General features: G+C 40.5%; 1 protein-coding gene and 1 long non-coding RNA gene across 2 annotated transcripts in view; one reads left to right on the forward strand and one right to left on the reverse strand.

Moving 5' to 3' along the window:
- Nucleotides 1-23,210, reverse strand: part of DNAI1 (dynein axonemal intermediate chain 1) — a 279,043-nt gene that overhangs the window by 75,574 nt on the left and 180,259 nt on the right. The gene's annotated exons all lie outside the window — the stretch shown is intronic.
- LOC127540996 (uncharacterized) lies at nt 8,288-11,332 on the forward strand. The gene is made up of 2 exons (XR_007948334.1): nt 8,288-9,956; nt 10,290-11,332. It is a non-coding gene; the product is annotated as an uncharacterized LOC127540996 (long non-coding RNA).

Here is a 23,210-nt window from a genome sequence, read left to right on the forward strand (position 1 = left end):
AAGGTGCTGGTCTATAGGGGTGATCTGAATTTCCCCTAAGGCCAGAGTGCCCCAAGTGATGAAGACTGTCAACTGAGGTTTCCACCTGGATTAGTAATGAAGTTGGAGACAACTGTAACTAAGACCTCTGTCTTGAGATCGAGTCTACCTGCTCTGTTAGAGATACAAGCTACCTACTATGTGTCGTGATGGTAAGGTGCTCAGAACGCTCTGTGCCCCCAGATTTCTCCTGAATGGCCCAGCAGGGTTCTTAGATTCTGCCATTAGAGAAGAACTTGCCACAGTAGAAATGCAAATCCCCTGGGGAACCGTAATAAAGACATTTCTACTCCAGAGTAAATGAGTCTATTGGAGTCCCTTGAAAAGTGGATTTGGAAGGAGGGAAGGTAAAAGCCAAGGGGAGATGTTGGGGGAAGGGAAGAAGAGAAAGGGCAAAGGCAGGTCAAGTTGACAGTCAACAGGGCTCCCCGTGGGAGGCTGGAAGGTTAATTTAGAGCCGAAGCTCAGCTCCACTTAAGCAGCCCAGAGGCTGCACCAGGCAGTGCATAAAAGTACCATCCGCTTCTTCCCCTGGGGCCCAAAGCAATTTGAAGCCTCCCCTGACGGAAGCCTGCATTGCAAAGTCTGGGCCCTGGAGGGCCGGGAGCATTGATTGGCCACTTTGAAAAATAGAGCAGAGAAGTGCTTTATGGTTTCTCTTCCTCCCGTGGCCTGGGGCTGCCCTGCCTTTCACCCACCCAGCTCTAAAAGGCGAGGTATTATTAATCAGGAGCAGCTGGGAAGACCATTTCTGGGTCAGTTCCAGGAAGCCCTGGCCGGACTCCTCCCCGATGGAAAATACAGGATTCCATCACAGAAACAGACGTCCCCTTTGGGCGCAGGCCGAAGGAGAACTGCTCTGGGGCTCCAGGACCGTTGTTTGTGTTGAGGCTTCCTTGTGTGAACGTATGGGTGCCCGACAGAAAGGGACAGCAGTGGCAGGTCCTTAGCTGGAGACTGAGGGAAGGGGGGCCCCTGCCCTGCTCTATAGAGCTGGGGCTGCTTCCTCCCTCCGGCATCTAGACTGCGAACTGCTCTTGCCAAAAACCTTTCAGGGCCTAATGGCGCTGCCAGGAGGTCTTGGAGGCTACCAAGAGCTGATGCCTTTTGGCTTTCTGTACATCCAAGTGGGAGAGCTGCAGTCAGGGATGGATCCACTTGCTGCTCCTCTGTAGTGCTGAGGATGGTGACTGAGTGATTATCTCAGGGCTCATACCTCTCTGACAACTTCCGGGGGGAATCTCAGGGCAGCTCAGCACCCACCTACCTCAGCCCTCCAACGTCCGGCCTCCCCGGCAGCTTGCCAGGGACATCCGAGCCACTGTGTCCCGGCCCTTGTGCTGAGGTGGCAGCTTTTGCCAGACACTTTTCTCCCTCTTGAGGACTACTCCAGGGGGAATCTACTGGGTCTGACCACTTTTCTTGTCTATGGGCAAGGGACAGAGGGGGAGAGGGAAGGGAGACGGGACGGACCAAGAGGAAGGGGAAGGTCTGCTGAGAAAGGACCATCAGGGAATGGCTTCATGTTTAATTGACTCGATCCCCGAAAGAGCCCTTAAGGGGCAGGAAGGTCAGGAGATGGGAGGCAGGTGGGAAGCCTGGTTTCCTTCTTAGAATTTCAATTCTCTTATCTATAAAAGAAGATTGGCCATTTTTCTTTCCTAAGAGAAAGAGCCTCTAGTTCAACTAGAGGCTCTTTCTCTTAGGAAAGAAAAATAAAATCTATACTTTTTTAGACTCTTTTTCAATGATACTCTTCTTATCCTCACTACTCAGAGGAAGGGAGGAAGCTGTAGGAGAGGGTAGCATCAGTGCTAAACCAATAGATATCCTATATCTGAGTTCCGGTTCTAGCTCTCACACGGCTTTTTTCCCCTCACCCAGAAATCTCTGCCTTACTTTGCCAGTCTGTGGAAAAGCCATCTCCCTGCACCTGGGCCGCTTGCTGACCAAGGCAGCAGTTCCCACAAGGCATTCTGTCTTTGCTCAGTCTTTTCTTCAGCATTCTTGTCGTATGCTTCCTTGAAGATGGCTAGTACACTCCAGGGCATAGACTCATAAATTGTTACAATTGGAAGGAACCTTAGAAATAATTTTAATACATCTTCTCAGGAAACTGAGGCCCAAAGCTGACTCATGATAGTAGATCAGAAAAAGGCCTGCATTAGGAATGAGAAAACCTGGGTCTAAAATCTGGCTCACATGCCTGTATCAGCTGGGGCAAATCCCCGAACCTCTTTGAATTTCGATTTCCACATTTGTAAGATGACAAGGTTGAACTAGATGATCTCTAAGTTACTTTTTAGTTTTAAATCCTATGATCCTATATAAACAATACATGATCTGAGGATATGGCAAAGACATTCCTAGAAAAGGAGAAAGAAAACTGACCAGTAAGTATAGCATGAGATTCAGAGACTAGGGCCCTGAGAATTAGATATTTATTCCCTGAATTACTGCTTGTGAAGTGGGATTGAAATTCAGGGTCAGAAAGCAGCATATCAGAAAGCCCAGGTTTCCTAATTCTTCTTCATCACAATCCCCCCCCCCCAAAAAAAAAAAAAAAAAAACACCCTTTCTACACATGCTCTGTCCCAGCTGGCAAAGCAGACCCTGGCCGAGTGAGCTGGGAACTGGGGATGAGATGTCGTGTAAACATTGTGCAAGTGTTTGGTCACTGGGCGCCGTGGAGAGGGGAGAACTGCCAGAGCTTTAGAGAGGCCAGCACACGTGGCTTCCATGTCCTTAAATGTTACACAGTGCCTGTCCTCCTTATTCACCCTCGACACCCAGGGTCCCTCCTGGGAACTGAGGATCAAGCTCCCTTTTCTCCTCTCCCCTTGGGAACCCATGTGGCTCCTACATGGAGACAATATCAAGTCTGGGGTTAAGTCCTGGGACCCTCCCCAAATCCCTGGAGCTCGACCAAATACCAATCAAGAATGATTGATTCCAGATGACTGGTGCCAGACCCAGCCGGGCGGCCACTGGACTCACAGACAGGACAACAGATGGTCCCAACACCTCACTGCAAGGATCCCCAAGAACAGAGAGCATCCAACTCTTCCAACAGGGGTGGAGGGAGAGCAGGACCCAGACAGAATGGAATTAGGAAATGTGAACCTATGGTCACTTTGAGAAGGCAGAGGATAAAGTTGGATAAAGAGATAAAGAATGCCTGATACTCTAGGGGGCAGGAATGGGGGAAAGGAACACACTCTTTTGTAATCCAGCGCATTCCTGAAAATAGCTCCTAATACACAAGATACTGAGCTAATCTCCACCTACTCCAAGGTATTTGCCAGGAATTCCTTCCCTTGAACCACTTATGAGTGAGATCTCTGTGTATAATTAAGAATCAAAGCCACACAACAGAAAGGGAAATGAATTCAAGCCAGTGACAAGTCTGTAATGCTGCAGGAGTGGTTGTTATGGCTGTGTAATCTGTCAGAAAATCATTTTGTGGTGGGGTTGTTTTTGGCTGGAAATACCTTCTAATCTCCTGTGTTCCTGTCCCCGGCTGGGGAAAGGGAGCTGGCTGCCAAAGAAGGAAAACTTTCTTCGGCTTATGTATCACCGTGGAGCTCAGCTCAGCCCAGTTCAGCCGGGCCTTGCAGCTTCCCGTTCTCAGCCTGGAGGCCTGAGGGCCCTGTGGACTCTCTCTGGATGGAGTGGAGCTCTCAGCTGCAAAGGAGATCTGGCTGAGTAGCCAGAGAATGACATGAAACCCAGAATTCTATTTCCAGCTTATTCTGGGGGCCTGAGGGTCAATCAGTTACCATTTCAGGGTCCCAATTCCTCTAGCTGAAAGACAATACAATGCCTAGCTCTCTGTTTATTGGCTAAAGTTCCAAAGAGAGAGGGGGTCGCAGGCTGGCCAGATAACTTCATGAAGATACCGACAATGACCGCGGAATACACAAGAAGATCTTATCCTGTCAGAGCACCTTAAAGTTTGCAAAGAGCTTTCCTCATAAAGGCCCCAGAGCTGAGTAGAATAAGTAGTATTTTAATTCTGTTTTGTTTGTTTTTTTTTAAAGTGGGTAAATTGAAATTCAGCACTTGTGATCCCAAGGTCATAAAACATATCAGTGGAGGGGCAAGGTTAGATGTTCTTCTACATTCTTTCCATAAGAATTCTCCTCCCCACCAAGTAACAGAAATTCTATCCATTCCCAATGTTTTATACAGATTCTAGGACAGCCAAGATCAGAACCAAGGGAGAGAAGAGAGAATATGCATAATGGGAGGGATATCACTGTGGGGTTTCTCATGGTCATAAATCTCTTTCTATTCCATCTTACCTCTTCAAATCTCTCTCCCACCTCCTGTGGTGCCTGCCTAACTTGAAATCCTTACATTAGAGCCATTTCTACAGATTAGAGAACATCTTGAGAAAGGTATTTTCCAGAAAGCCCCTGTGAAAAATGTAGATTGTATGGGAGCACAAGTGACTCCTTAGCCCCTCCATGCGAATAGTGCAATGAGTCAATGGTAGAGGGGAGTCCTTTCTGAACCCCAATTTCTCCAAATTTAAAGCAGACATAAGACTAGTGGTACTGAATTCTTCAGAGGGTTGCTGTGAAGCACAGATGAAAATTTATGTATGGAGAGCATTGCCATCCATATTTGCACAGCAAATTGTGACTTTGCAAGACAGAGTCAGAGACTCATGGGATCATGGAAAGGACCTTTAAGGTCTTTTGGTCTGACCCTCTGTTATCCAGAGCTTAGGTGACTTGCCCAGAGTCCTACAGGCATGTGTCAGAAGCAGAAGAGACTCCAGGTCTGCCTAGCTTCCAGATCAGCACTATATCTACTACCCCATGGAGATGGATTTCAGATGGAAGGCAGAAGGAGGGGGTGGGAGTGACATGGGGAGGGGGAGCAACACAGAAGGCTAACCTATACAGGCTAAATTGAGGAGCTGTCATGGGGAACTCTAAGTAAGTTCAGAGTCAAGTAAACAAAGGTTCCTAGTGGTTTTGTTGAGCCCTAGGAATGGCATGGCAGGGCAAATGTTCTTCCCTTTTTATTTTTGCCTCCTCCCCCTTCCTATTACTCTTTTCTTTTCAATTCTGTCTAGCATTCAGCGTTCACATACCTTCTCCTACTCCCACCACTACAGCCCTCATACAAAGCTGATTATGAGAAAACGAACATTTGGGAGAGAGATTGTGGAACAGTAGACAAGACAGAGTAATAACCATAACCTATAGTGATAATCCCAATTTACATTGAGTACTAATTTACTTTAGTGCTTTACACAATCCTACACAAGTGGGATGCATTACTGTCTTGTTCTGAAGAAGCTCTTTCCAAAAGTATAATTTCTATAATCAAAGAAACAATGCTACCAGATGGACCCTACAGCAAGTACAAAATGGATACCACACCCAGGCTTGGCAATGAAAAGGTGGTAGAAAGAGCCCCGGAATCTGGAGTCAGGAGCGCTGAGTCAATTGGAGGCTTGATTGTGTGATCTTGGTTATGTCCCTTCTTCTCTGGGACTTGATCTATAAAATTGGGAGGTTGGACTAGATAATTTTTGGGATCCGCTCTTCACCTCTCTATACTTTATACTCTTTATATGCCAGGGGAGAAATAAAAGAGAAATTAACCAGATTATCATAATAGTCCAGAAGTGAAGTGATGAGGGCTTGTACCAGGGCAGAGGCTACATGAGTAGGAAGACGAGGCTATAATTGAGGAATGTCATGAAGGCAGAAGATGATAGCAGACTGGATAGAGAGTGCATGTGAAGAGTTGAGGACGACATTTATGTTGGAAACTTGAGAACCTGGAAAATGGCATGCTCTCTATGGTACAGTAATGGGAAATTTGGGATGAAAGTAAGGTTTTTGGGAGAAAATAATGAGTTCTGCTATAATCATGTTGAGGTTCAGGCACCAGTGAATGGTACATTCCTTTTTCCATTGCTGAAAACACAACTCAGAATTTCCAGAAATATAATGTACTTATTGATATATGTGCGTACATATATGTATATACATAGTTACATATTCTTATACAATCTACTTCACAAGTATTTGTGATTCTTGGGGAATTAGAGTATAGATTGCAATAACTGTTAACTATTCTGAATCAATGTTAATTTGCTACACATTTATTGTTGTTGTTAATGATAGCAGCTATAATTAATTATGATAACAGTTCCCATTTCAATTGGTCAATAAATCAAATAAACATTCATTAAGGACCTGCTAGGTAACAGTTGCTGTGCTAGGCACTAGAGAAATAAATATTTTTGTATATTTATGTTTATAAATATGTTATTTAGTGTAAAATATATTTGTATCATTTATTATACATATATTTTATAAATATTCACATTAATGTTTTACCTTCCATTGAAGTTCTATTTATTTCAGCGCCTCATCATTGTATGGGGGGGCAGGATACTGAATTCCCACAGGATCTGTTACTAATCAGTCAGATCTTACCAAGTTATAGTCTTTGAATATATTCTGGTAATCGAATGAAAGAACTAATGCAGCTTAGTTTGAGAAAGCACATCACCAGAAGGTTAGCCACAAGATGTTGAATTTCTTTTTCATTCATTCATTCCTTCTTTTGTGTGTGTGTGTCTGTCTATAGCAACTCATAAAAACAGATTACTAAGAGAATCTGTGTCAGTAGAGGATGGGTCAAATTGATGAAATCCTGAATTCTCAGGGTAAATGTATGTTTTGCAAAGCACTTTTCCAGAACTATCCTGTCAGGTAAATAATGCAAGTACTATTATCCCCAGTCAAAGATGAGGAAGGTGATGTCCAGGAAAGCTAAGTGATTTGTTTGCCTAGTCATATAACTCTTTAGTGGGACAGCTGAAAGTAGAATCCAAATCACCTGAACCCTAACCCAGTATCCTTTCCATCAACTGAGTGGTGTTTCCACCATTTGTAAATCAGAGTCTGTTGTCCAATGAGGCAATGAGTGAAGGAGTATGAATGGAGGACAGAACTCTGAATTCATGAGTCACAAAAATTCTGCGGACTTCACCTGCCACTTCAAACATCAGATCCTTCTTTGGCTCTTAAATATCTTAAGAGATCTCATCTGCAAACTCTTGCTGTGGCCTATGGGTAGGACTTAGTTAATGATGTTGGGATTGACAGGAGCTATTATGATTGAAAAAATGTTTCACTATTGTATTGAATCTTCTTTTCTTTCTGATGAACAGACAGTGGTCCTTTTCAGCTCCTGACTCATCTTCCAAGACCATTCAGCCCTCTAACTGCCCTAATAGGCATAGTTAATTCGCCGATTTCTTAGAGTATACAGTCTCAAAGCTGGGCTGGCAGTTCTACCTGCACTGAACAAAAACTAAGCTAGGGAAGAAGTTAAAGTTAATTTACTTTCAATTCTACCTAAACAACAACGCGCTTTCTACACTGCCACCAAGTGGGGAAGGTTTATCTTCAGCTTAAAGTCCTTGTCTGACCACTAAGCTCTGACCTGGCAAAGGGACTTACAAAATATAGCAACTGCCAGCCAATACACTGACATTAAAGTACTTATACCAGATAAACTCTCTAAATGTACCGTACGTGATGGCCTTTTAAAAACCAAGGCCTGCACTGAATTACTGTTATCTAGATTTCTAACATTCACAAACAGACCCTTCATAGTCCTCAAGCCAGAACAGATCTTAATCTCTCTAATAAGTAAAAGAAAGGGAGACATGTTTATTTTTTTAATCTGTAATTCAGGGGGAATATTTGGCAACCTTTTTTTTTCTTTCTTGCAATGCCATAGGCCTATTGAGCATATGAGACTAAAAGCAGAAATTATACTCTCAAATTGAGAGTAAGAAAGCAGAGAAATTTCACCCATTTTTGGTACTTTTCAACTCCAGTTTCACTGTAACTTGATCACCCTGACCTACAGATGGCACAGAAGTTGGGATCAATAACCAATAACCAATAACCAAATCTTTCAGTCAAAAACAGAAAAAAAATGAGATTTTAATGTTGTCTTTCCTAAGAACTAACAAAACATTCCATTAGAAAGACAGGGCACATTACTTCCTAATCTTTGGTTGAAAGAAATGTTGTTTCAGGGTTTTTTCCCTCATGTTTTGATCTCTGGAAGCTTTAACTATCTAGAGGATTAATCTATTATCTTCCAATGTGATGGAGCAGGATTTTTCCCTCAGCACAATTTTTAGTCAACTACAGAAGTTTTTCTCAAGGATAGTTTTGGGTCGAATTCTGCCCCAGTGTAATAAGGACAATGTAGTCTATATGCATGGCCAGGCTTCTAAGAAAGTAGAATAAGCAATCACCTTCAATGGTCCCAAATTTTGATTCTATAAAGCCCCAAAATATGTTGTGAACCTCCAGGGAAATTTAAAATATTATTCATAGTATTCTTCACAATTATTTACTACATAAGGCAGCATTAATTTTGTGTGTGTGTGCCTACTCCTTGGATCATTAATATAGATTAAATCAGTAAGTGGGAACTACTATTCAAATAGCCTTTCATAGCTACTCCAACCCATACCAACCTCTCTACTCATCTAAATACCTACTTAAGAGGATTCATTTTAATAATATTCTTTTAGGATTGGATCATTCACCATCCCAGACTTTTCGTAATAGACTTTTCTACTATGCTCCTATATAGTTCTTTGTCTTCTTTGTGTATCTGATTTAGTTAAATAAACATTAAGCACCTTTGATATGAAAAGCACAATTCGAAAGATAGGGAGAGGGGGAGGTTCTTAATAGACTTGTCTACCTAACAAGAATGTGAGCTTCTCATTCATGTCTCCTTTTTTCGTTTCCTCTAAATAGGGAGGCCCAGAACAGGGATTAGCACATGGGGAAGTTCAGTACAGATATAAATCTTATAAAAGCCACTAGTCCGTACAGAGGATATTTGGTCAGGCTAGAGGGGACAATAAAATGGGATTTAGTATGTTCTTATCAACAAGAATCATCCTCATCAAGCCTAACTGAAGATAATTGCTATTAAATAAGGGTCTGACCCAAATCCAAGATAGTACATGTGGTTCTTCCTAGGAGCCTGAGGTTCTCCCAACTTAAAGTCTCCAGGAAATGGAGAAGAAAGGAAATTGAGCATCTCTGGGACTTCTCGGACTTCTCCACCATGCTCATTATTGGGAGACTCTCATGAGCTAGAAAGATCTTATTAGCCCAGGTATTCCACCTCATCCTTACCCTTTTGTACCTCTGATTGGACATTTGAACCCCAAAATCTCCATTTAAGGAAAGAGCCCAGGTCAGGTCATTGTCTCATTTTTCACTTGATTATACTAGGTTGGGATTTCTCTGCTTTTTTTTTTTTTTTTAACCATGCCCCTATGTCTAATACCTGAACCCTTTTCAGCTTCCTTCTGTTTATTGTCTTCTCCCATTGAACTGCAAATTTCTCGAGGGCAAGAATTGTCTTTCTCTCCCCAGTCCCATATTTTTATTCCCAGTGGCTAGCACAGTCCCTGGCATATAGTAGGCATTTAATAAATATTCACGGACTGGCATAAAGATTCCTCCCATCCCCTTCCAGCAGTAGGGATTACCTTAAAATATGCTCTAGGGCTAGGGATAAACAGTCCTTCCATAGGAGAGCCTGACCAAGGGAGCTACAGTGGGAAAGTACTTCCAGGGACTAGTGGGTTGGGCTCTGGGAAACATAAGTATTCATCTGTTATACAGATACTTTCAGCTGCTTCTGACTCTTCCTGACCCCATTCGGGGTTTTCTTGGCAAAGATATTGGACTGATTTGCAGTTCCCTTTTCCAGCTCCTTTTACAGGCAGAAGAAACGAAGGCCGAGTTAAGTGACTGGTCCAGGGCCACACCGCCAGATTTGAACTCTCCCGACTGCGAGTCCAGCATTCTATGCACTCTGGTGCTGCCTCGTTTCATGTAAGTATTCAAAAGCTTAGTAACGGGACAACAGCAGCACATTGTAAAGACTAGTCAATTTCACAGCAATCGCTATAATCACCAGCCTCTTCCCACCTTTAACTATAAATCCTCTCCTTAACGATGTTCCTTTGGTCCTAACCAATGGAGAAAGTCAATAGAGTGGTTAATTAGATACACCCTCCAAGTCCCAAGTCTTTCAGTGGAAATAGTAACGGTTTTTTAAAGCCTAGCGCAGAAGCTACTGGACTTCTACAGGGTTTCCAACTTCTCTGATATAGTAACTATTTTTATGCATCTCATTTCTCCTACTAAACTGGAAATTTCTTGCAGGCAGGAATTCTATTTTATCCATTCTATGCTGTATACACCATCGAACCCAGCACATGACCTTGAGATCAGCAAATGCCTGCTTGCTGAATAAATAAAAAAGCTGCACCCAAGAAGATGGTAAAGTGGTGCCAGACACTAAAAACAAAGAACACAGCTCACCATGAGGATGCTCACAGCTAAGGCCAACTCCTGGGTTTCAGAGGGCTTATATCTTCTGGACCAGGATCTACTTCCAATTTTAATTCTCCGAATTTAGCCACTAACTTAGAGTGTATTGCAAAATCACTTCATTTTTGATTTTATGGACTTCAGTGTTTCATTCTGTATGATAAATAGGTTGGTAGGGCTGGATGACTTCCCAGGTCCCTGCTAGCTCTTATAATATGCTATGATCTTATCATCCTAAACTATGCTATTCATGCATTCTGTTTTTCTTAAAACAATGGAAGCTGACTGACAGTGTATGAAATTCTCAGATCCTCTGATCTTTCCATTTCTGTTCCACCTCCAACTTTCTGCTCTGTCTGAATCCTCACCAAGAAACCAAATCATCTTATGGAAAGAAGATCCATCCATCCTTTCTTTCCAGTTCCCAGTTTACTGGCCCATGCTGGGGCTTCTCAAGGCAACAGATGGTGGTGTTAACATTAATATCTGGGTGGCCTTTTAGGCTGTCAGTTAGTTACTAGAAGTGGAAAAGGCTTGGGATGTCCCATACACACTTTTTAACCAACGCCCCTGTCAGCATATAACCAGACTAGGAGAGAGAGCTTCCCCTTGTCTGGCTAGGGGAAGATACTAAGAAGGGAAGCTGTTCATTGCTACACAGCTGGATGCCCTGGGGGTGATGGAAATGGGGGGGTGGGGTTGGAATCTGTCATATTAGTGTTGCCTCAGCATAAGGCAGTGCCTGTACATTTGACTGCCCTGAAAGACGGGACAGGAGATTAGACAGAACGTGATATTTTTCCATCTGTGACTAATGTGTTTGCTGCTAGTTAATGCCAATTGCTTTACGATAAAGTCACATTTCTTGCTTAACATTTCCTGCTTTCTGGTACTTTTATTTACTAGCTCTTGTTTCTCAGTAAAAACTTCATACTTTTTATTTTTGCCAGTTCTCAATTGCCACATCAACACAAGCACCAAAAAACTGACTCCAAATACAAGGTTCTCAGAAGAGCCAATTTGCAGTTTTCTAGGGATTGAGTCTTGGAGCATTATGGGTATGAGGTGTGTGTGTGTGTGTGTGTGATGGGGGAGAAATGAATGCTTATTCATATACGGGGGAGTAGAATAAAGGGAAAATTAAAAAACCCAATCCATATTGCTAATTGTAACTTTGGCAGAGATTTCATGAAGAAAGTTGCAATCACTGACTAAATTATGGTTTTGGATTATTATCAGATTTCAATTTTTTATGACCTCTTGAACTAATTAAGAATTGTTTGAATTAAGTTTCTTTAGGGAATTAACTCCTCAAACTCTTAAATCTTATAGAATCTAGAATTCAAGGACTTTAGAAGTTATGTAGGTCATTTTCCTAGTATAAGAACCTTCTTCATAACAATTGCTGGGCAGCACAGTGGATAGTTCAAATCTAGCCTCAGATACCTACTAACTCTGTGACGTTGAACAAGTCACTTAACCTTTCTCATCCTTAGTTTCCTCATGTGTAAAATACGTGTAACAATAACACCCACCTCTCAGGATTGTTGTGAGGGTTAAATGAGATTATATTTGTAAAGTGCTTTGCAAATTTTAAAGTCCTATATAAAGGCTAGCTTTAAACATTCTTTCACATATGCTTAATAGAATTATACATGTTTAACCTATATTGGATTACTTGCTGTCTAGGGGAAGGGGTAGTGGAAGGGAGGGAGGAAAATTTGAAACACAAGGTTTTGTAAGGGTGAATGTTAAAAATTATGTTTGCATATATTTTGAAAATAAAAAGCTATTATTAAAATTTTTTTTACAGGTAGATGGTCATACAACTTGTGTTCAAATATTTCCAGAAAAGAAAATTCATTTCATTGTTGGACAGTTCTAATTAGTAGGAAGTTCTTCCTAATAGTGAACTATTATTTGCCTCAGTATCATCTTAGTTCTTTTCTCTGAATATATACACAGTCTATTTCCTCTACTTATGACAGTCTAAGATGTTTGAAAATAGCTTTAATGTTTCTTCTTAGTCTTCTTTTCTCTAAGCTAAACAAGCCTTGTTCCCCAGCAGTTATTCATAGAACTGTTTCCATATCCTGGTTGTTTTCTTCTGAATGCATTCTCATTTGTCTTAAATGATCTAAAGTGCAAGGCTTCCATAAGTTCTATAAAATAACCAATCAGTCCAGTCAACTTCAGTCCAACAGTACTTACAGAGTCCCACAAGGGTAACCAAGGATACACTACTATCATAGGAATCCCAGAAGAGAGCATAGATATTGGCCAGGGATGAGTTTAATTGTGGCAAAAAGAATAGAAAGGGAGAGAAAATACCCAAATCAAGGACCAGGAGATTCAGCTTAATGAGGAAGGAAAAAGAGATTAATCTGACAAAGCCAGATGGGCTAGTCTGAGGCATAAATAGAGGTGATCTGAGTCCAAGAATGCAATAGGATGAGACTAGGGCTATGATAAAGATAGCTAGTTAATTAAAACAGGAATATGCAAAGAGAGAAGCCAGGTAGCAAGTCAGAGGCCACATTAAGACATAAAAGCAATCTTTAGGTGGAAGCTTAGTTCCTTAGAGAATTGGGACCCCAGCCCATAAGGGGAGCTCAACCTGTGCTGGGAATAGGACTTGAGAGATTAAACAGGTGACTGTTTCTTGAGAGTCTGGGAAACCTTAGGGAAAGCATAGTCTGGATCGAGCAAGGGAGCGTGAAGAAAGAGATAATCCAGACTTCTTGGGGAAGTTGGGAGAAGAGGCTCAGGGCTAGGAACCATCCAGCTTTGGGAACTGGACAGCAGCCACCGGACACGAGGGGTCTCTGAACTGGACACAGCTGGATTTTGTCTCCTTCATAGTACCCTATGACATTCCTTGGATTGAGCCTGTGCCTTATCCATACCCATGCCAGAAAAATATTGTGTTGTATCAGGACACCTGGCTCAAAAGGGTGTGGTTGTCAGTGATTCATGTCAAGAAGGGAGATGGGAGAGAAGGGAGAATGGTTGTTTCTGGTTCAGAGACCCAAAGAAAAGGATGAAAATATTGTGTTTTTTAATACCATGAAAAGTAGAGTGCAATGTTAATCATCTGTGTTATGCTATATTAATCATTTGTAAGAGTTCCCTATATGACCTTATAGGGCCCCTGGATGTGTAATACTGCAGATTAGTTTGTGACAGCTGCTTCCTCTTCTCTGTTTTACTCCCTCTATTGATGGGTTAAGATTTGAGCTTCAAAACACTATAATTCAAATGACAATGTGCAGAAGGACTGGGGTGAGCCGATTTTTATACTCAGCAATGGAGCCAGGGGGGCCTCAACTGACCCAGGACCAGTAATTATTCACTAGAGTCTCTCACTGATACACACAGATTAATAGAGACCCAGAGAATTTTACTCTCCTCGTTACATGGAAGAAACCAGATGATCACTAAGGTCACTTCCATCTCTAAAACCATTATAATACAACATATACCTACTCTAGACCAGTGGCTTTAATCCTGCATACAGGGGATAGATACTGCAAACATGCAAGGGCCAACTACCAACCACTTCAAGGACAAGGTTCATCAGCAGGCTAGGTCCTATAATGCCATGGGTCATTTGCAACTCTCAACTTAAATTGAAGAAAACTTTCAGCTGAAAGTGATTTGATGTCACTTATAACCAGAAAATGGTAGGACTCCCTCACTGTGTCCTATAGACCATACAGTATGTAATAGCCTCTGTCTCTCACAACTAGCAATACTTATGATATTGGAGTGCTTTGTTAACTTGTCACACATCAAAACCCCTAGGGGCTCAGCCAAGTCAGCACTCTGGACAGCTGCCAGCCCACTGCTGCTCATGGTGTCTCTGGACATGTGAAAAAATAACTGGCTGGAGTACTTGGCTGAGTTGGGAAGGGGGGGGGTGCCAAAGTGATGTGAAACAGGTCTGTTCTGGCCTGGAAACAGCTACATGTTCTTTTAGCCTCAGTGAGTCGCATGATCCTAAACAGTCAATGCCTACTATAATAAATGCTTTATCTCATTAGAAACTAAGAGCATCACATCTAGCCACATGGCATATGGAAACATTCTTTCAAAATCGTGCAAAGACTTTCCAGTTTGTCCCTTATTGAAGCTTGGAAAATAGGTCCTAAATCCTAGGTTAGAAAAGAGGACAAGAAGCCTCATTTCACTTGAAAAGGAGAACCAATTTTAAGTTCTTGCCAGAGTATTTTTCCCACTCACTACCCCTTTCACCCGAGAAATTTTCATGTGACCTATGGTAAATAGATATATAAAATAGGTATACAAATCAAACACTTACTGATAATAAATCATAATTATGATTTATGTGACTTCCACATTCAGTTATGAGATCCCATATGCAGTTGTGCACAGTTTAAGAAGCTGAGGACTAGAGTATTTAGGATCTGCCTAAAAAATTTGAAATATGAGGGGTTAAATCCTAGCTTGGGCATTCATAAACTGGGATAATTATTTATTTTCTTAGACCCTCAATTTCTTTATTTGCAATATGTGGGTTTGGGCTAAATCAAGACTTCTTAATATGGAGTCTGTGAACTTAAAAAAAACTGTTACTGATTTTACTTTTATTTTATATCACATACTTTCCCCACTGTACCTCTTCCTCTCCATCCTGGAGTGTCATCTATCCTTCATAGCAAAGAATTGAAAAAAAGAGACAAAAAATTTCAGCAAAATTAATAATAACATTAAAAAATGGACATTATCTGCATTATTTCATACCTACCCATGAATTTTTTAAAAATTTTGACAACTGTTTCAGTATAACTGGCTTTCTTGGTAATCCTACATATTTTATGCATTTAAAAATATTATTCTGGAGTAGCTAGATGGTACAGTGGTTAGAGCACCAGTCCTGAAGTCAGGAGGACCTGTGTTCAAATGTGACCTCAGATACTTAATACTTCCTAGCTGTGTGGCCCTGGGCAAATCACTTAGAACTTAGGCAAATCTCAGGTAATTAGGTTCCTTCAACTAACAATTCACAATTATGATTAGAAATAGAAAGATTTCCGGATGTTTCCCTCTACTTATTTATGATTATACCGACTTGAACTTGTTCTTCTACTCCAAATATCTTTTCATTTTCTGTTTCTAGATGTGGTAGATATAGGGAAGTATGACTGAGGAGGATTGTGAATGCATGTTTGCTGGTCAGATCACAAGTCAACTGAGACCTCCAATCTCAGAGAAGAAGTAGCTCTTGGGTCAAAGGTCCTTTCCACTCATGCCTCTCCCAGATGCTCAATATTTCTTAATTAATTTTCCTAACTATTAAGCTTCTCATGAGACAAGTATTTCTCCTTCCTACAATAAGTGTTTTCACCAAGAATTTCATAGTTTATCAGTTTCCAAGTTTTATGTTTCCTGTATTCAAATTGGTAAGTAAATACAAATAAAATTCTTTGCACCTATCTACCTAAATATAATTAATATCCCTACCATTCTCCCTGTTGTCCTACTTTCTTCTGATTCGTGTCATTCCATACGTCCCTATCTCCATCTATCAATAGTTCCCAGTCAAAATCTTATATAACCATTAAAAATGTGTCTCCAACTAGCATATTACAAAATATTTTGTTTAGTAGCTGTTTAGTTCTCAGCAGAGGCTTTTCCCATAAACATTTCAGGAGTAATATTTTCTTCTTTCTTTCATTCTTTCCCTCCTTCCCTCTTTTTCTCTTTTCCTTGATTCTGTATAATCCTTAAGGCAGAGATTTTTACCTGGGGTCCATGAGCTTGTTTACAAATACAGATACACACAGTGTGAACACATATATGTATGTATGCATGTATATGTATGCATACATGTATACAAAGATAGATATTTTCATAATTGAATTTTAATGTCATCAGTTTACTTTTTAACCTTATGTATTTTATTTCTTGCATTTAAAATCACTAGTCTGAGGAGTCCATAGCAGACTGCCAAAGGTAGTGAATCTTGCCTTCAGTGACCTGAGGGAAGAGTCTTTGAGGACATTTCCAGAGGGGTATTGGGGCACTTGTCCTCTCTGGACCTCATTTGCATCATATAAATTGAGGAAGTTATCCTTATTGATCTCTAAGGTACCTTTTAACTATAAATTTAGGGTTCTGTGACAAGCAGGTATAAATGGAAGATCATTCCTAGAAAACAGAGAACTTCTCCTCCTCATTCATGAGAGCAATGGCAAATCATTTGTCATCCAGGGAGTCTGGACACTCAGCCCACTGATCATACTCAGGGCACTTGAAGATAATACAATATTTAGAGAGGCCATGGGGGAGAGATTGTATGGCAGAAAGCCCATGTTAGGAAAGGCTAACACTACAGTGTTTTTAGCTGAGCCTCTCTTCCTTTTTGATTTCCACCTCTCTCAATTCTAGGCTAGCCTGATGAAGCCATCAGCACCACCACCATACCCATCCCCCTCCAGGTACCCTGAGCTCCTCCCTACACAGACCAACGAATTTTGTTTTCACTCACCGTAATGAAGATGCAGTGTCATATGCTATAGTGAAAAGAACACCAGCTTTAAGCTAGGGTTTTTAAGCACTGCCAGAAAAAATGAAATATTACCCACATTCTCCAGAGAGGAAATGACAAGAAGCACAACACCCTGTGGATATTTAGGGGGCTAAATAAGATGGACCTTTAGAAACAAAGGACTTAGGTTTGGATTTCAGCTCTGCTGTTTGTGACATTCAACAAATCATGTAATTTATCAAAGTCTCTATTTCTTCTCTACAATGAAAGGATTGAACTTGATGACCCAAAGGTCCCTTCATTTAATTCAGAAGATATTTATTATGTTCAAGGCAATATTCTAAGATATATATATTCTAAGAGAGCTATATATATTTACTGTTAGATTCTACAGTCAAGAATCTTAGATTTTATTGGAAATGGGAGATGGGAGAAGGATACAATGCATACAGAGAGAGGTAATAATTTAAGGTAAGATTAGGGGTTATGGAGCCAACGAAGCACCATAAAGTGATTTAAGAAAACTTTATGGGGGAGAGAACAATTTCAGCTGGGAGACAAAGTTTTCATGGAGGTGGTGACAAATGAATTAAGTCTTAAAGGAAGAGAAGGATTCTGACAGGTGGGTTTAAAAGTGAGTGTGTATTCAAGTGAGTTTATACAAGTGAGAGATCACTTGTAAGGTGTGGAGGGAGATTCCACGTCAGATAGTTTGAGGAATATAAATAAGAGTGTACAAACAGGAAAATAGGCCATCCTCAAACAGGATGGTAAGTACCAATGCTTTCTGTCCTGAATGGAACAAGCATTAGGAAGCTGGCCAAAGCTTCATTAGTAGAAAGAAGATGAACAATGTAAGTCTGCAAGAAGTTCCAGCCATAATTCCTCCAGCTGGCTCATGGAGGTTCTTAAGGGCTTTTATTTGTACACTTGTCCTCCTTGGGCATTGCCAGCAAATGAAATATCACCCATCCATATTCTCCAGAGAGAAAAAGACAGAAGCAGCTTATTACCCAGTGGATATTTTGGGGGCTTAATAATGTATTTTCCCTTTGCCCTTTAGGTCATCTGAAATTGTGATTATTTTGAGGTTATGGTATTCCATGACTAACTGCCATATAACAACACAGAGAAAATAATAGTGTCAAACAGATGGGCTTTTAGCAGCCTGAAATCAGTAAAAGTGTTTTGCAATTCCCCCAAAGCAATCTAGCCCTATCTTCTCTTTTTATTCAATTGTTGGTCCAGCTGTTATCTGTCTGCAGCATTCATTCATTCACTTGAAAAACCTTTATTTAGTAGTTTCTATGTGTAAGGCACCATGCAAAGTATGGGAAGGATATTAGTAAGAACGTTTTGGTAGAAGAGACATCTACTAGATCCTTGCCACATAGGCTATACTAGTTTTCCCTTAAACTATTACTGAGACTTCCTTGATCCAGGAGAAGATTCATATCATTGATATGGCATCCTATTTGCCCAAGTATATGTCCTTAGTTATCGAGGGTTTTCCATGCTTCATGCTTTTCTGCTCAGGCACACCACCATGGCATATTCAGAGGAACTATGAAAAACTGAATCAGTGCTATATACTTAAATACCTTTTCCATACCATTAAGCAAATCTTTTAGTAAATGTCAAATAGTCTACAACAGGATTGCCAAATATGTGGCCCACAAAACTACTAATGCCTCCTAAACTAGATTACAATCTAGTTCTTATATAATTTTAATATATTGATACATTAATTTTATTTATTTTAATAATAGCATTTCATTTTTCAAAATATATACAAAGATAGTTTTCAATACTTTCCCTTGCAAAACCTTATATTCCAAATTTTTCTCCCTCCCTTCCCACTTCCCCACTTCCCCAGACAGCAAATAATCTAATAGATAAAACATGTGCAGTTTACCTAAACATATTTCCATATTTATCATGCTGCACAAGAAAAATCAGACCAAAATGGAAAAAATGAGAAAGAAAAAACCAACCAAGCAAACAACAAAAAGGGTGAAAATACTATATGGTACTTCATGTTCAGTCCGCATAATCCTCTCTGGATACAGATAGCTCTTTCTGATACATTAATTTAAAGAGAAATATTTAAATATATGTAGCTTTCTAAGTAATAGGCAAGACTATAGGAATGCTTATGTATGGCTTAGAATTCCCTATTTCTATTTGAGTTTGACACCATTGATATATATGTATCATTTCAATGAGTCACTGACACCAGAAAGGTCAGTTATGTCACATGCACATAAATAACAAAAATAGAGTATAGTATGACTGATAATTATAATAATATAATAAGTATGATAGTACAATGAAATGCTATGAGTTTGGATGATGTCTGGGATTATCAGAGATTTTATGGATCATACTAGTTCTCATGTGGGCTATGCCCCTATTTCTAATTTATTTAATATTTCAGAAACCCAAAGTTCAGGGAAAGAAATTTATAATTTTCCTGCTGCTTATCAGCATAACCTGATGATAGTCTTTACTTTACTAAGGCTTAATCCAGGGCCAGGGAGGGAGAGCTTCCCTGATGTTCAGTTGGACAAAATTTCCACCACATTGCCATCTTTCTATCTGGACTTCTTATTTTCTCTATCTGTGGCTGGTTTTCAAGAAGAGTGTCTCACTCCTTCAAACATTTGCTAAAGGATTACAAAGTTTTTATTCTTTTGCCTGACAAGAACAGCCAGCTCCATGGCTCTTACCAATCTTTTGGAGATTTTTTGAGAAGTAGCCCAGGGTAATTTACATAACACAGACCAGCTGCCTCTGACGAAGATGGCAGATGGAAAGGCAAATGAAGAGAAAGCAAGAGTGCATCTCCAATTACCAGGACTCAATGAGAAGTATTAATTGCAGAGGAAGAATACTTCTCAGGTACTGGGGAAAGAAGGAGGCAAATGGGACTGACTTACTATGCACAAAATGGAAAACAGATTTAAGTGGTCTAAGAAGGAGGCATTCCCCCAAGCACATGATAGAACATTTATTTAGGAAAGTAGTACAGTGTTGCCTGAATATACCACTGAATGTTTCAGATGCTAGGAAGGGGCAGAATTGCAGAAATCAGAAAAAAGATAACAAAAAGCAATGCTACATGCTAAATTTTGAGAGGCAGTGACTGCCTATAGCATTCTGAACTATTAATTCCAGTGCTATTAGGAACTGAGGTCCATGAAGCTGAGCATAGAGGACAGAAATAGGTCTATTAGGAACTAATGGAAGCAAGACAAAAGAAGAATTGTGGCTCTGTCCCTTGCTGAGGCAATGTCCAGAGTAGCATTTTCAATCATGAAGATTGTATACCTCTCTAGGAAGTGGTCCCACTTTGGTTTGCGGTAGAGGGCTGGAACTCTGAAAAGGTGTACTTGAATCCAGAATAGTAGAGCATTTAAGGATAAGTACCTATCCAATGTGAGATAATGGTTCTATAAACATATACTTAGATGATATGGTGATGTGATAGCTCTCCTCACAAATGTGGTGAAGTAATCATAGGGAAGGATTGGAGGGCCGAGGGAGAGAGTCAGTCTCTCTGTTGCAATGCGCTCAGCAGGAAAGACTTCAGGCTCCAGATTCCAGAGTCCAGGATCCATCTTAGACAAGCCACGTGGCCGCTTGCATGCCTCCTTCACTTCTCCCACTAAAGACCAAGGACTTTGACTGATCCTGACTCTGACTGATCCTGAGGCCCTCCAGAGAGCTAGTCCAGACTTTATAGTTTAAAGCTCTTGATTTTCTTGGGTAGATATTTTTAATCTATGTGTTCATGGATAGAATTTGGGATTGGGCAAACTCAGACAGGAAAAAGTCACACTTTCATTTAATATAATGATTTCATTTTAATTTGTATTTTATACATTTAAAATTTTAATTTGTATTTTATACATTTAAAAATATTGTTTTACAATGGGGCCCATAGTATTACCAGGCTGCCCAAAGAATCCACAATATAAAAGGGTTTAGAATCCCTGCTCTGAGAACTCAGATATGAGGCCTTTCTATATTTATTAAATTAAAAATAAAATGGTACGTTTTGAGATTTATGGCCTTGAATATAAAAGGAGCTGTTGGCTATCCTTGGGAAAGTGCCAAATATTTTCATTTCCATGTCCTACTAGATGAGAGCATGAACCAGAGAAGTAAGAGGATTCAAAAGTGCACCCAGGTACTTCATATTAGGAAGCAGTATCTGACACCAAGTTTAGAGATTTAACATTCAAGTATGGGAAGCAGCATGATATTATAGAAATAGTACTGGCCCTAAAGTCTGAGTACCTGGGATCAAACCTTGCCTCTGATGCTAACAATTTTACTACTGTCTGATCTTGAATTTAACTTCTGTAGGCCTCAGTTCCCTCATCTGTAAAATGAGAGGACTGACAGCCTCTTCACTTGTAGGTGACCTCTTGTCCCACTCAGAAGGGGCAAAAATCAACTCTGTTTTCACAAGGACTGACACATGTTTCTACCTTTACGTTTGTATTCTTAACAAGAGGGCCATCAGAGACAACTGACATTCCTTGACATTGTGTCTTGGCTGAACAGGGGTGGGGAGGACACTCAACCATTGCCCATGTGCAGACCATGTTCTGTGATAAACACTAACTCCTTTCCTGGCTGACTGTTCCCTGCTCAATAGGCCTGCAATGCTTAGGATTCTCTCCTCCTAAAGACTTTCAAATGCTATGGGAGTTCCTTGGTGGAGAGGTCTCTCAGAATGCTATGGTGTAAGGCAGGTGCCTCTATTACCTTTTTCTTTCTTGGGCCCCAGAGACTGGTCTACCTTATGCACATTTTGCTGCCAGCATTTGCTGTTTCTAAACAGTTTCTCTCTTTGGACCCCTGCAGGACATTAACCACCTTGCCCAGCTTCTCCTGTCATTTCTTCTCTCTCCTTTTCTCTCTGAATCAGCTGCAGCTTTGTGAGGTATTCTAAGGCTTTTCATGAAATCTGAGTTAGAATGCAATTCACAAGTCATCTAGTCCCTTTCTGCTAGCGACAATTGAAAACACATTAAAAATAACAAATAAGGGAATGATTGCAGAAATTCCAGAAGTCTTAAAAGTGTCAGTGGAAGGCCTCTTTCCTCCGTTAAAATGTAAACAGAGCCCAGCACTGGTTTTTATCGGATTTTTTTCTGGGTCCTTATGAATTCTACCCACCTCCATTAACTATACATCTCCTTCCAACGCTGGGATTCAGTTCCTCTGTCCTTTTCCTCTTCTTTCTCTTTTCCTTTCCTTTTTCCTCTCCTCTCTTCTCTTCTCTTCTCCTTTTCTCTCTTCTTTTCTCCTTCCTTTTCCTTTCCTTTCCTTCCTTTCTTTTTAAAGTGAAAGACAACATCCTATGCTCTGCTCCCTGCTCCATGTTTTTTTCCATGTTCCTTTGCAATAGGCTCTTTTGGAAAGGACAAAATCACAGACAGTTGAGATTTCAGAGTTTTTAGATATCCAAAGTACTGAAGATTTAATTGTACTTCAGAGGAAATACCAGATGTATTACATATTTTTCAGGCAGCTTTCTTCAAGAAAGCTTTCTTCTTATCCTAGAGGACCCTTATGACTTCTTCCTTTTGTCTTTTCTGTGAAATGACACTGCCCTATGGAGTGGCTGGTAATGAAACATGGGAGGGGGACCACATTACTCAGCCAATCTTACTATAGAGGATAGAATTGGTAATATGAACTGGTAGGCTTGTTCACTCATTTCACTCATAAATCAGTCATAAGTAACCTTGCCATAGTAGAAGGAGCAATGATCTGGGAGTCAGGGGATCTGGGCTCTATGGCTAACTCTTGTGATATTTAGCAAATCACTTAAATTCTTTGGGCCTTGGTTGCCTCATGTGATAAATGAGGGGGTCAGATTAAATTATATTTTAGGTCCTTCTCAGTTTTGCAATTCTAGGAGAATTTCTGCTGTGTGAATGAACTGAGAGCCAGAGGCATCACTCAAACTAGAAATGGAAGTTAGGAAGCAATTCTAAAGAGAATGTGCCATTTTCAAACAGAAAGAAAAGAAAGACTGCTTTTGGCTGATGAAAGAAGATAATGTCTACTAGTGAGACTGTAAGTAAAGATGGCATTCCCCATGGAAGTCACAGAGGCCCTTAGGAGGCCTTTGAGGAAAAGAGTTTCAATAATAGCTTGGGACAGTGATGTAGATGAGCACATCGACTCCTTTGGGTAAAGGTACTAGACTAATCAAAGGCAAG

Source organism: Antechinus flavipes, chromosome 1 (assembly GCF_016432865.1).
Source record: "Antechinus flavipes isolate AdamAnt ecotype Samford, QLD, Australia chromosome 1, AdamAnt_v2, whole genome shotgun sequence".
Taxonomy (NCBI): domain Eukaryota; kingdom Metazoa; phylum Chordata; class Mammalia; order Dasyuromorphia; family Dasyuridae; genus Antechinus; species Antechinus flavipes.